The sequence below is a fragment of the Mirounga leonina genome, unplaced genomic scaffold (assembly GCF_011800145.1).
Source record: "Mirounga leonina isolate KUSES-001 unplaced genomic scaffold, KU_Mleo_1.0 Mir_153, whole genome shotgun sequence".
NCBI lineage: Eukaryota > Metazoa > Chordata > Mammalia > Carnivora > Phocidae > Mirounga > Mirounga leonina.
The window spans coordinates 20953248-20966659 of NW_023270387.1; the positions used below are offsets into that span (position 1 = coordinate 20953248).

General features: G+C 40.6%; 1 protein-coding gene across 1 annotated transcript in view; it reads right to left on the reverse strand.

The window, feature by feature from the left end:
* PATE2 (prostate and testis expressed 2) overlaps positions 1–13412 on the reverse strand; it is a 68843-nt gene that overhangs the window by 49185 nt on the left and 6246 nt on the right. Inside the window, exon 2 of the mRNA XM_035009250.1 lies at positions 5913–5954. The gene's annotated coding sequence lies outside the window, so the exon portion shown is untranslated. The remainder of the gene's footprint in view (positions 1–5912; positions 5955–13412) is intronic.

A 13412-nucleotide genomic window follows, 5' to 3' on the forward strand; every position in this document is an offset into this window, starting at 1 on the left:
ACGCTCCCCCTAGTGGCTGGACCCACGCCACAACACTGCCCTGCATGCCTGGGTCTCACCCCAGAAACCCTTGCCCCTCTCCCCCATACTCGACCCAAATCAGCCTTCTGACCCAGCCCCGCTTCCCCCTTTAACTGTCCTCCAGACTTTCTAGCCGTGGGCAGCCTGGAAGGTACCATTTTCCCAAACGGGTGAATGAGTTGGGCATGGAAGCCACAGAGCCCCATGTCTTTCTTTTATGCCTAAGAGACAGGACTGAACTGAAATTTCGTGACAATGTCAAGGCAGAGGGAGATCCTGAACCGGGTCCTCTCAGCTGTGAGGTCAGGGATCATGTCTAACCCGTGACAGAAGCAAGGAACAGGAATTCGGGCTCAGACATGGATTTTTGGCCCCCCCTTCTCGTTGGTTCAGCTCCTACCACATGTGCTGCTTAGGACCTTAACTCACCTAACATAGTTGACAGGGGATGGATTGTGGGGAGGCCAGGAGTAACGATGGACTTCTTCACCGGAACTCCTCCTGAGCTTTCTGCGTGAACCCCTTTCCTGAGGCTCTTCCTAGATGGAGTCAGCAGGATCTCAGTCTCCAAGGCAGAGAGGGCTTTGTCCTGAGGCCATTCCCCAAAGCCCTGTTCCACTGCCGCAGCCTACTGCCTTCCAGCCCCTTGCTCCGGCCGCTGCCCACCACATTTCGGAGTGATGAGTACAGGATGGGAGGCTCCTGTCAGCCACCCCCAAAGAGCAGTTCTCCACCAATTTCCAGGACTGCAGTCATAGATGCTCATATGCGCTTCCTTTTTTTTTTTCTTTTCTAAGTTTTTATTCAAATTCTAGTTAACATATAGTGTAATATGGGTTTCAGGAGTAGAATTTAGTGATTCATCTCTTACATAAAACACCTAGTGCTCAACACCAGTGCCCTCCTTAACACTCATCACCCATTCAAGTCTTCCCTCTACAGGTTGCTGGGACATTGACAAGTCAGGCTGGAGAAGTGGGAGGGGACGTTATACTGCCCCCTAGCTGTCACTTCTGTTAGCTCCCGTCTACCAGAGAAAACGCAGGTGTGATGGCAGCTGAGAGAACACTGACCCCCAAACTTGTTACAGAGTTATACTGGGGAAAGGTGGACCCGCCACTGTGCAACGTAACTGTATGAAATTCACTATTTCTCTTTCCCCAAGCAAAAGTGAACAGAACATTCTGTCTTATATGCTCCCGTAATGCCAAAGCCCAAGAACATAACTGCGGTAAGATAATGGAAGATTTCGGTGTGCGAGAATCTCGGGAGCCACACACACTCCCATAGCCTGAGTATGTGGCAGTTGACTCAGCCAGCAGACTACCCTCAGAGATCAGCTGTCCAAAGAGGGCCATGGCCCAGGGCCTGCAGCGGCAGCTCTGCCACACAGGGAGACAAACCTGGCGGGCGCTAGTGTGGGACTGGCCTGCTAAAGTTTAAGTGTCTCGGAGGCTTGTATTTGTCTCGTCTGGGAGTAAGCCCTAAGATCAAGAACAGTTTCTTCTAGAATGGCCTTTGAAGTCAGGGACTCACGTTCAGAACAGACTGGTTTCTCTCAGATAAGTGATCAACAGAGTTCTGAGTGATCCTAACAAGGTGAGATCTAGAGTTCTACAAGCCAGCAGGACCCTAAACTGAAGAAATATCCAAAGGATTGTGTAAATCCCTAAAAGGAGCTCAACTGAATTGTTCTGGGGATGTTCTCCTTGTATCTCTTCCCCCATCTCCAAATCTCCCTTCCTTTGTGATTTTTTGGGAATTTCCAAATGCCTTTCTAGATGCCAAACTCCTAGGCACCAGTAGTTTCTTCTAGAAGGCATAAAGAGGCTAGTTTGGGATGGTTAGAAAGGACTCTATTCCCAGAACAAGCCCAGAGTCAGACATAGCTTCGGGATTTTGAATGCTGAGTCAATTCCACCACTCCCCATTTGCTTTCCCAAAGGCCTGACCCTGGGTCTCTCAAATCTCCCTATTTGGGGAGAGACAAAATTCAGCTCTTCAACTCTTCCCACAATGAGTGACTGCATGAGAGCATCCAAGTCAGAGAAAGACTGATCAGAGGGGCACAATTCCTAAATGCTGAGCTTCTGGCACCTCTAAGGGTACGCTGCATGCTGCTTACCTTCTGGGGACTCACCGAGTGACACTACAGCAACCTCTGTTTTGTATCCCTGCCTGGACTGCCTGGCCTTTCTTTCTTGACAGGGGCTTTTCTCTCTAATTAATAATATGCCTCTTCCCACTGAAATCTGGGTGCAGCAAGGGTGATATTAATGATAGTTTCTTCTCTGCTTACCTGGCTGCCAAAGGGGAGGACTTCTGGACCACAAATTGTTCCTGTTATTACAAACAACATGTTCTGCCCTAGGGCACAGAGAGACCATTTAAGAATCAAAACTGTTACTCTCTGGACAGCCAAGTTCTATACATTTAAGGCAGCTGCTCTGGAAGCTTTTGGTTGTGTAAGAAAGTTTGGATGGTCTGATAACCACTGAGTTACAAATGTTTATATAACTCCAAGAGCAGCTCCCACTTCTACCTTTCTGACTTATGAGGTGAGAATAATGATCCATCTTGCTGTCTCCCTTCTTTCAAAGAGAATATTAAGACTATCCAGTCTTAAAGTGTGGTTCAAAAAATAGCAGTTTCAGGATTTCATCCAGGTCTTTTTTGCAGCTGTGGGTTAGCAATCGATCACCAGAGACTGTGTTGCTTGAAAAAGATAGGATCCACTGAGCAGGGAGCCAGCTTCTTCTCCCTCTTCCTCTGCCCTCCCACTGCCTATGTTCCAAAGCAGCTGATGGCAACCACTTAACAGCCCTGGGATGAGTATCTGGTCTTACGAAGAGTAGCAGATATTAACCTTGTTCCATTTCTGACCACATATCTGAGAGAAAGAAAAATGCTCTGTGTAGTTACTGAAGTTTGAGAAATGGTGTTACCTACGCAGAGGAGAGAGGGCAGTGCACACAGCACGGAGGAAAGTGATGGCTAATGGTTTTCACAGTAAAATGTCATTATGGAAATTTAGATTTCTGAAGAGCTCTGATAATTTCTCACTGTTAATCTGAGAATATATAAGGCTTAGAACTGATATCCTAGGCTTAAGCTTAGCTTTCTTTTTTAATTTTTTATATTTTATTTTGCACTGCATTGCATTGCATTTTTTCATCATAAGTGTACTCTATAATCCCCCATATCACTTATTTTACCCATCCCCCCACCCAGCTCCCCTCTGGTAACCATCAATTGGTTTTCTAGTTAAGAGTCTGTTTCTTGGTTTGTTACTCTTCTTTTCCTTTGCACGTTTGTTTTGTTTCTTAAGTTCCACACACGAGTGAAATCATATGGTACGTGTCTTTCTCTGACTTATTTTGCTTAATATTCCTCCCAGCCTTGCCCAAAGGGACCTATGGCCGTTTACCAGGGGAACTGTGCACTGGGAAAAAGGAAATATTCAGGGGTGCCTGGGTGGCTCAGTCGGTTAAGCATCTGCCTTCGGCTCAGGTCATGATCCCAAGGTCCTGAGATCGAACCCCGCATCGGGCTCCCTGCTCCGCAGGAAGCCTGCTTCTCCCTCTCCCACTCCCCCTGCTTGCGTTCCCTCTCTCGCTGTCTCTCTCTGTCAAATAAATAAATAAAATATTTTTTAAAAAAGGAAATATTCAAATCTTTCAGGAACCACTAGAAACTGGCTCTGAATTGACACAAATTCCAAGAGACCCAAAACATCACTGTGGCCCACCAGTCGGAGTAGGCACTTAGGAAGGCCAGGTGATCAATGGAGTTTCAGCTCAGGTCCATTTCACAGTGGGTCCAGTGGGTCCCTGAATCTTCCTGTGTTTACTTTTCCAATTTCAAAATGCGTACTTGGGACTAGACATACTTAGCTGGCAGAATCCCTTCATTGGTTCCCTGACTATGGAGTGAGAGCTATTATGGCAGGAAAGGTCAAATAGAAGCCATTAAAAATGCCTTTACCTAGGAAAACAGTAAAGAAAAAGTAATTCTCAGGAGGGATTACAGAGATTAGTGCCAACATCAAGGATGTGAAGGATGCAGAAGCACTGATTCCCACCACATCCCCATTCAACACTCCTAATTGGCCTGTGCAGATGACAGATGGACTTGGATGATGGCAGTGGTTTATTACAAGTTTAGTCAGGTGGTGACTCCAACTGCAGCTGCTGTACCAGATGCAGTTTGATTGCCTGAGCAAATTAACACATCCCCTGGTACCTGGGGTGCAGCTATTGATCCGACAAATGTTTTTTTTCTCCATACCTGTCCATACGCCCACCAGAAGCAGTTTGATTTCAACTGGCAAGGCCAGAAATACATCTTTACTGTCCTACCTCAGGGGTAAAACAACTCTCCAGCCCTATGTCAATTTAGTTCATAGGGGATCTTCATTGCCTTTCCCTTCCAGAATATATTACACTGGCCCTATTACAGTGACGACATAATGCTAATTGGACCTAGAGAGCAAGAAGCAGCAAGTACTCCAGACATATTGGTAAAACATTTGCATGTCAGAAGGAGTAAGTCCAATAAAAATTCAGGAGCCTTCTACCTCACTGAAATTTCTAGGGCTTCAGTGACATAAGACATGTTGAGATATCCCTTCTAAGGTGAAGGATAAGTTCATTGTTTATCAGGCCCCTCCTGTAACACAAAACTACGTACAGTGGCTTGTGGGTGTCTTGGATTTTGGAGGCAACATATTCCCCATTTGGGTGTACTAATCTTGCCCATTCGCTGAGTGACCTGAAAAGCTGCTAGTTTTGAGTGGGGCCCTGAACAAAAGAAGGGCCCTGCAATAGTTCCAGGCTGCTCGGCAAGCTGCTCTGCCCCGGGGCCATCCGATCAGCACATCCAGTGGAACATAAAGAGGCAGTGGCAGACAGGGATGCTGTTTGGAGACCCTGGCAGGCACCTACAGGTCAACTGCAGCACAGGCCTTATAGAACTTTGGAGCAAGGCCTGGCCATTCTCTGCAGATAACTGTCCTTCTTTTGAGAACAGCTCTTGGCCTGCTACTAGGCCTCAGTAGAAACTAAACACTTGACCATGGAACACCAAGTTACCATGAGACCTGAGCTGCCCAGAACGAACTGGATGTTATCTGACCCACCTGCTGACATTTAGTCCTTTTAAATTGTATTTACACAGTTCTTCCGATTTTGGTCAAGATGGTTTAACAGGGGCTAGATTTACCCTCCTACTTAAAGCAAGTTAAAAAATGAATACGTTACAATATATGGTTCTCAAGGCATTAGATGTGAGGCAGTGTAGATCAGTGATTCCTGAGGCATGGAAAATAAATGAGGTGAGCTCTATGATTGCCCCAGCTTATACCTGTAGGGTTCACAGGCTATAGAAGTGTGCCTGAATTGAAGAGACGAAACTGACAGTCTGAGAAAACCAAGGAGGCTAGCGCTCACAGAGGAGGGAACTGGGGGAGAGAGAACACAGAGAACTCTGAGATCCAGAGAGGATCCTGCTCAAGTATTCAACTAAGTACTGACTGGCACGTGTGAGGAAGCTACACAAAGCAAGGGAAAGCACCACACAAACGCACCGTGCATGTTCCCACAAGCCAGAGTGAAAAGAAATCCACACCAAGACACCAGAGCTGACCTTTTGAAAACTAAAGATAAAGAAAAAAAAATCTTGAAAGCAGTGAGAAAGAAATGACATCTTATCTACAGGGCAGAACAATTCAAATGTGAGATTTCTCATCGGAAACTATGGTAGCTGGAAAGAAGTACATTTTCCAAGTACTGAAAGAAAAGAACAATTCTATATTCAGCAAAAATACACTTCAGGAATGAAAGGGAGAAACAAGACATTCTCAGATGAAGAGAACGTGTTGCCAGGAGACTTACCCTAAAAGAATGGCTAAAGGAAGTTCGTAGGAAATGCTGTTCCTGGAAAGTCAAGAAGAAAGAAAAAACATAGTAAGAGAATATACGGATAAATATAACACACTTTCCTTCCCGTTTGAATTTTCAAAATTCCATTTGACAGAGAAAGCAAAAATTATGATATTGTCTAATGTATGAAAAGGAAATATTTAAGACAATTACATTATAAATGAGGGATTATATTATAAAGGGGCATAAAAGGAAGTAGGGATCCTATACGTCATTCCGACTGGTAAAATGACAACACCTATAGACAGTGGTAAGTTATGCATATGGAATACCTAGAGCAACTGCCAAAGGAGCTATACAAAGAGAGTCACTCAAAAACATTACAGATAAATCCAAATGGAGGTTTCAGTTCAAGCGGGTGATGTAGTAGGATCCTGCACTTAACCTCTTCCCACAGATACACCAAATCTACAACTACCTATGGAAAAACCCAAACTACCTATGAAATAAACTCCAAAACTAGCTGAGCAGCTCCTACACATTGAGTGAATGAGAAAAAAAAATATGAAGGGGTAGGAGAAGCTGAGACATGTCATAAATGGTCCCCTCCTCACCCCCCACACAGCGATCTATAATCAGGAGGGCACTCACAAACCTAAGTTTCTCCTTGAGGAATGAAGGGCTTGAACCACACACCTGGTACCCCAACTTTAAAGACCTGCATTGAAAGACAGTCCCCAAAACATCTAGTTTGCAAAGCCAGTGAGGCTTGCATCCATGAGACCCACAGGACTATTTCAAACTGAGAAACACTTCTTAAAGGGCTCGTGCGGACTCACCCACTCTAGAGCCCAGTGCAAAGGCAGCCAACTGAAAAGTATCCAGACTTTCAGTGAGAGAGACTTACTTGCTTATCTTAAAGCATCTGCCTGAGGGGAAAGCTTCTGATTTACCATTCAGCTAGGGACCTACTGAAACACTCTCCAAGACAGAGACCTATAGGCACCCTCTTTGTGCTTATCCTCTGCCTTGCTCTAGGCCACTGGTATCTCCTGGAGAGGAACTTATACTCTCCTCTGGTGCTCTGATATTTGTACCTGCTGCCTAGGGGACATCTCCAGATTGACTGGTAACCAGAGACTTACACTCGTGGGTCCCACAGGATTGTAGCTGATGGAGAAAGATTTCTTAACTGGCTACTACTTCCCCACCGCACAGCCGAGAGGCAACAGACTGACGTGCCCCGTCTTTCTGTGACAAGACCTATTAGCCTCTGTTCATAGCTGTGGCCTGAGGAGCAGGCTTCTAATTAAACACACATCTAAGGGCCGACTCTAATCCTCTCCAGAGACCCCGGAGGGAAGGCATTTTCTTCCTATTCTCCCTCTGCGGTACTACTCCAGATCATCAGTATCTCCTGGAGGGGAGTTAGTCCTCTTGACTGGTATCCCCACTCTGGGAACGCACGTGGTTGCCTGGCCCTGGTGGCCAGCGGAACTTGTGTTCATGGTCCCATGAGACTGTAACAAATGGAGAGACAATTCTTGGCAGCTACCAATCTCAGGGCACAGCACAGAGACAGTGACCAAAGATAAAAACATCAGAAAAAGATTTTTTTTTTTTTAAGATTTTATTTATTTGTGAGAGAGACAATGAGAGAGAGACAGAGAGCATGAGAGGGAGGAGAGTCAGAGGGAGAAGCAGACTCCCTGCCGAGCAGGGAGCCCGATGCGGGACTCGATCCCGGGGCTCCAGGATCATGACCTGAGCCGAAGGCAGTCGCTTAACCAACTGAGCCACCCAGGCGCCCCAGGAAAAGATTTTAAGGAAATGGAGATAAGTGATTTACCTGATAAAGAGTTCAAAATAATGGTCATAAAGATTTTCACTAGGTTTGACAGAAGAATAAATGAACAAAGTGAGAATGTTAACAAAGAGATATAAACTATAAGTACCAAACAGAAGTCATAGAGCTGAAGAATACAATAATGCACTGAAAAATACACCAGGGGGTTCAAGAGCACACTAGATGAAGCATTAGAAAGTATCAGTGGAACATACCCACTAAGAGCATCAAAACAAACAAAACGAATGAAAACAAGTAAAGATAGGTTAAGAGACTTACGGGAAAACATCAAGCAGGCCAACATTCACATTATAGGATCCCCAAAGAAGAGAATGAGAAAGGGGCAGAAAACTTATTTAAAGAAATTATGGCTGAAAACTTCCCTAACCTCAGCAAGGAAACAGACACCCAGATCCAGGAAACCCAGAGTGTTCCAAGTAAGATGAACAAAGAGACCCCACCAAGACACATAATTAAAGTGTCAAAATTAAAAACAAGGAGAGAATCTTAAAAGCAGTGAGAAAAAACAACTTGTTATGTAAAGCAGAACCCTCATAAGACTATCAGCAGAGTTATTAGCAGAAACTACACAGGCCAAAAGAAAGTGGCACAATATATTTAAAATGCTGAAAGCAAAAACCTGCCATCCAAGAACACCCTACCCAGCAAAATTATCTTTTAAAGTTGAAGGAGAGATAGAGTCTTCCAAACAAGCAAATGCTAAAGGAGTTTATCACCACTAGACCAGCCTTGCAAGAAATGTTAGAGGGACTTCTTTAAGCTGAAACAAAAGGGCACTAATTAGTAACGGGAAAACATGTGAAAATCTCACTGGTAAAAGTAAATATATAGTAAATTTCAGAATAATCTAATGTTGTCAGGGTGTTGGGTCAATCCCTTATAAAGCTAGTATGAAGTTTAAAAGACAAAAGTAATAATAAAAAAACCTGTAACTACAACACTTTGTTAATGGGTACACAAGATCAAAAGAAATAAAATGTGAGATCAAAAACATAGAATGTGGGGGTGGAGAGTAAAAATGTAGAGCTTTAGAATACATTCAAACTTAAGTTATCAACTTAAAATAGACTGCTATAAATATAAGTTGTTTTATGTAAGCCTCATAGTAACAGTAACCACAAAGTAAAAACATATAGTAGATACACAAAAGATAAAGATAAAGGAAACAGCATGCCAGTACAGAAAATCATCAAATTACAAAGGAAGAAAGCAAAAGAGGAAGAAAGGAACAAAAGGATTACAAAATAGTCAGAAAACAATTAAAAAATGGAAATCAGTACATAAGTGTCAATAATTACTTTAAATGTGAATGGACTTAATTCTCTAATCAAAAGACACAGATTGATTGAATAGATTAAAAAAAAAAACCCTATATGCTGCCCATAAAAACTCACTTCAGGTATAAGAACACACACAGACTAAAAATAAAGGGATGGAAAAAGCTATCCCATGCAAACAAAATGAAAAGAAAGTTTGGGTAACTAAACATATCAGACAAAACAGATTTTAAGACAGACTATAGGGACACCTGGGTGGCTCAGTTGGTTAAGCATCTGCCTTTGGCTCAGGTCATGATCCCAGGGTCCTGGGATCGAGCCCCTCATCAGGCTCCCTACTCAGCAGGGAGCCTGCTTCTCCCTCTGCCTGCTACTCCCCCTGCTTATAGGTGCACTCTCATTCTCTCTGATAAATAAAATCTTAAAAAAAAAAAGACAGACTGTAATAAAAGACAAAGAAGGTCATTACATAATGGTAAAAGGCTCAATCCAACAAGAAGATATAACATTTGTAAATATTTATGCACTCAACATAGGAGCATCTAAATACATAAAGCAAACATTTACAGACCTAAAGGGAGAAACAGACAGCAATACAATAATAAATAATAAAGTAGGAGACTTTAATAAAAATAAAAAATAAATAAAGTAGGGGACTTTAATACTCTGCTTTCACCAAAGGATAGATCATCCAGACAGAAAATCAGTAAGTATACATTGGCCTCAAATGACAGATTAGACCAGATGAATTTAAGAGACGTATACAGAACATTCCATCCAAAAGCCACATCTTTCTTAAGCACACATGGAACATTCTCCAAGACAGATCATAAGTTAGGACACAAAACAAGTCTTAATAAATTGAAGGAGACTGAAATCATATCAAGCATCTTGCTTGCCCAACTACAATGGTATGAAACTAGAAATCAATTACAAAAAGAATACTGGAAAATTTACAAATATATAGAAATTAAACAACATGCTACTGAACAGCCAACGAGTCAAAGAAGAAATCAAAACAGAAATCAAAAAATACCTTGAAACAAATAAGAATGGAAATACAACACACCAAAACTTAGGGGATGCAAAAGCAGTTCTAAGAAGGAAGTTTACAGAGATGAATGAAAGAAACAAGAACAATCTTAAATATACAACCTAACTTTACACCTCAAGAAACTAGAAAAAGAACAAATGAAGCTCAAAATTAATAAAAGGAAGGAAACAGCAAAGATCAGAGTGGAAGTAAGTGAAATAGAGACTTAATAGGCAATAAAAAAGATCAATGAAGAGCTGGGTTGTTTTTTTTTTAAAGAAGCAAAATAGACAAACTTTCAATTAGACTCAAGAAAAAAGAGAGAATGCAAACAGATAAATCAAAATGGATTTCTAAAAATTGTTCATGTAATCTACATGAAGGCAGGAAAAACTAAAAGACAAATGAAAACCAGAAAAAATAGAAAACAAAAACAAAATAAGTTAAATGGCTGACTTAAAGCCTAAGATAACAATAATTATCTTAAATGTAAATGTTCTAAATACATCAATTAAGACACAGAATGGCAGAGTGGATTAACAAACATGATGCAACTCTATGTTATCTATAAGAAACTCACTCTAAATATAATATTGACAGTAAAAGGATGAAAAAGACATAGCATACAAATAATCAAAAGACAGCAGTAGTTCTTAACAGTAGATAAAGTAGACTTTGGGGCAAAGAAAATTACCAGAGACAGAGAGGAACATTCTATAAAAGGGCCAATCCATCAAGAAGGCAGAGCAATTCCCAATAAGCATACATCAAACAACAGAATGACAAAATATGTAAAGCAAAAACTAACAGAACTGAAGGAATAGACAAATCCACAATTATAGCTGGAGACTTCAACTTCTGTTTCTCAAAAATTGATAAAACTAGACAAAAATTTAGCAACACCACAATCAGCCAAAAGAACCTAACTGACATTTACAGAACCCTTGAACCAATAAGAACTCAGGTGCACAGAGAACATATACTAAGGTATGCCACAAACAAATCTAAACAATTTAAAAGACTTGAGCTCACACAAAGTGCATCCTGCAACAACAATGGAATCAAACCAGAAACTCATAACAAAAAGATAAGAAAATCTACAAACATTTGAAAACTAAACAATTCTTAATAATCCATAGATCACATAAATAAGTAAATAATCCATGGATCAAAGAGGAAGTTTCAAAGGAAAAATTTTTAAATGCATTGAATTGAATGAAAACTAAAATATGTCAGAATCTGTAGAAAGGAGCTAATGCAGTGATCCTTTTATAACACTAAACACATACATCTGAAAAGAAGAAAAGTTATATATTAATACTCTAAGCTCCCATCTGAAGAAACCAGGAAAACAAGAGCAAATTAAACCCTAAGCAGAAGGAAGGAAATAATAAGAGAAGAAATCAATGAAAATTAAACAACTGAAAAAAAAAAAAAAGAGCTGATTAAGGTCTATAAAATTTAGAAACCTCTAGTAAGACCGAAAAAGTAGAGAAGAAATACATTTCCAGTATCAGATCAAGAGTCACATGCTTTACTGACTGAGCCAGCCAGGCGGCGCTATTTCCAGTATCAGGAACGAAGCATGAGATAACACCGCAGACCTTGCTGATATAAATAAGGTAATACTATGAACTACTCTATACAAATAAATTTGACAACTTAGACAAAATGGACCAGTTTCTCAAAAATTAAAGACTACTTCAACTCACCCAATATGAAATTATTTTATAATTCTGTAACTTATAGTTCTATAAATTATAGTTCTATAACTATTTAAAAAATTAAATTAGTAATCAAAAAGCTTTCCACAAAGGAAATCCACAGCGCAGATGACTTCACTGGTAAATCCTGTCAAACATTTAAACAAGCCTTACCACCAATCTTTCAGAAACTGTTCCAAAAAATTAAAGAGGGAGTCCTTCGCATATTATTCTATGAGGTCAGTATTACACTGATATTAAAACCAGACAAGGGCGCCTAGGTGGTTCAGTCATTGGGCGTCTGCCTTCGGCTCAGGTCATGGTCCCAAGATCCTGGGATCGAGTCCCACATCGGGTTCCCTGCTCAGAGGGAAGCCTGCTTCTCCCTCTCCCACTTCCCCTGCTTGTGTTCCTGCTCTCATTGTCTCTCTCTGTGTATCAAATAAATAAATAAAATCTTAAAAAAAAAGACTAAAATAGTACAGAAAAGAAAACCATGACAGACTTGTCAAATCATATGTTGTACACCTGAAACTAATGTTACATTGTGTGCTAACTATACTTCCCTGAAAAATGTAATAAAATAAAATTATTGACCACTATCTCACATGCACAGAAGTACAAAAAAACTCTAACAGATATTAGCAAATAGAATCCAGTAATATATAAAAAGAATTATGCACCATGACCAAGTGGGGTTTATTCTGGGAAGCAAGACTGGTTCAACATTCAAAAACCAATCAATGTAATCTACCATAGTAACAGGTTAAAGAAGAAAAAAATCATGTGATAATACCAATCAATTCAGAAAAAGCATTTAATAAAATTCAAAACCCATTCATGATTAAAAAAAATAAACTCCCAGAAAAATAAAACTAGAGGGGACCTCCTTCACCTTAATAAAGAGTAGTCCAGGTGTCTGTTAAGCGTCTGCCTTCGGCTCAGGTCATGATCCCAGAGTCCTGGGATCCAGCCCCGCATCGGGCTCCCTACTCAGTGGGGAGCCTGCTTCTCCCTCTCCCTCTCCCACTCCCCCTGCTTGTGCATGCACTCGCACTCTCTCTCTCTGGCATATAAATAAATAAATAAATAAATAAATAAATAAATAAATAAATAAATAAATAAATAAAATCTTAAAAAAAAAAAGAGAGTATCCACAAAAAAAAAAAAAAAAAAAAAACCCTACACATAATATTATGCTTAATCGTGAAAAACTGAATGCTCTCACCTTAAGATTGGGAACAAGGCAAGGATATTCGCTTTCACTACTCTTATCAATAGAATTCTGGAAGTTCTACACAGTGCAATTCCCAAGAAAAGGAAGTAAATGGACTACAGATTGGAAAATAAGAAAGAAAACTGTCCCTATTGGCAGATAATATGATTGTCCATGTAGAAATTCCCCAAAAATCTACCTAAATAAATAAATAAGAACTAATAAGTAAATTTAGCAAGGCTGCAGATACAGGATAAATACATAAAAGTCTGTTGTATTTCTGTACACTAACAATGAATATGTGAATATCAAAACTTAAAACATAATACCATGTATCATTAAATTAAAAAAATGAAATACTAAGTTGTAAATCTAACAAAACACATTCAAGAATTATTTGCTGAAAACAAAATACT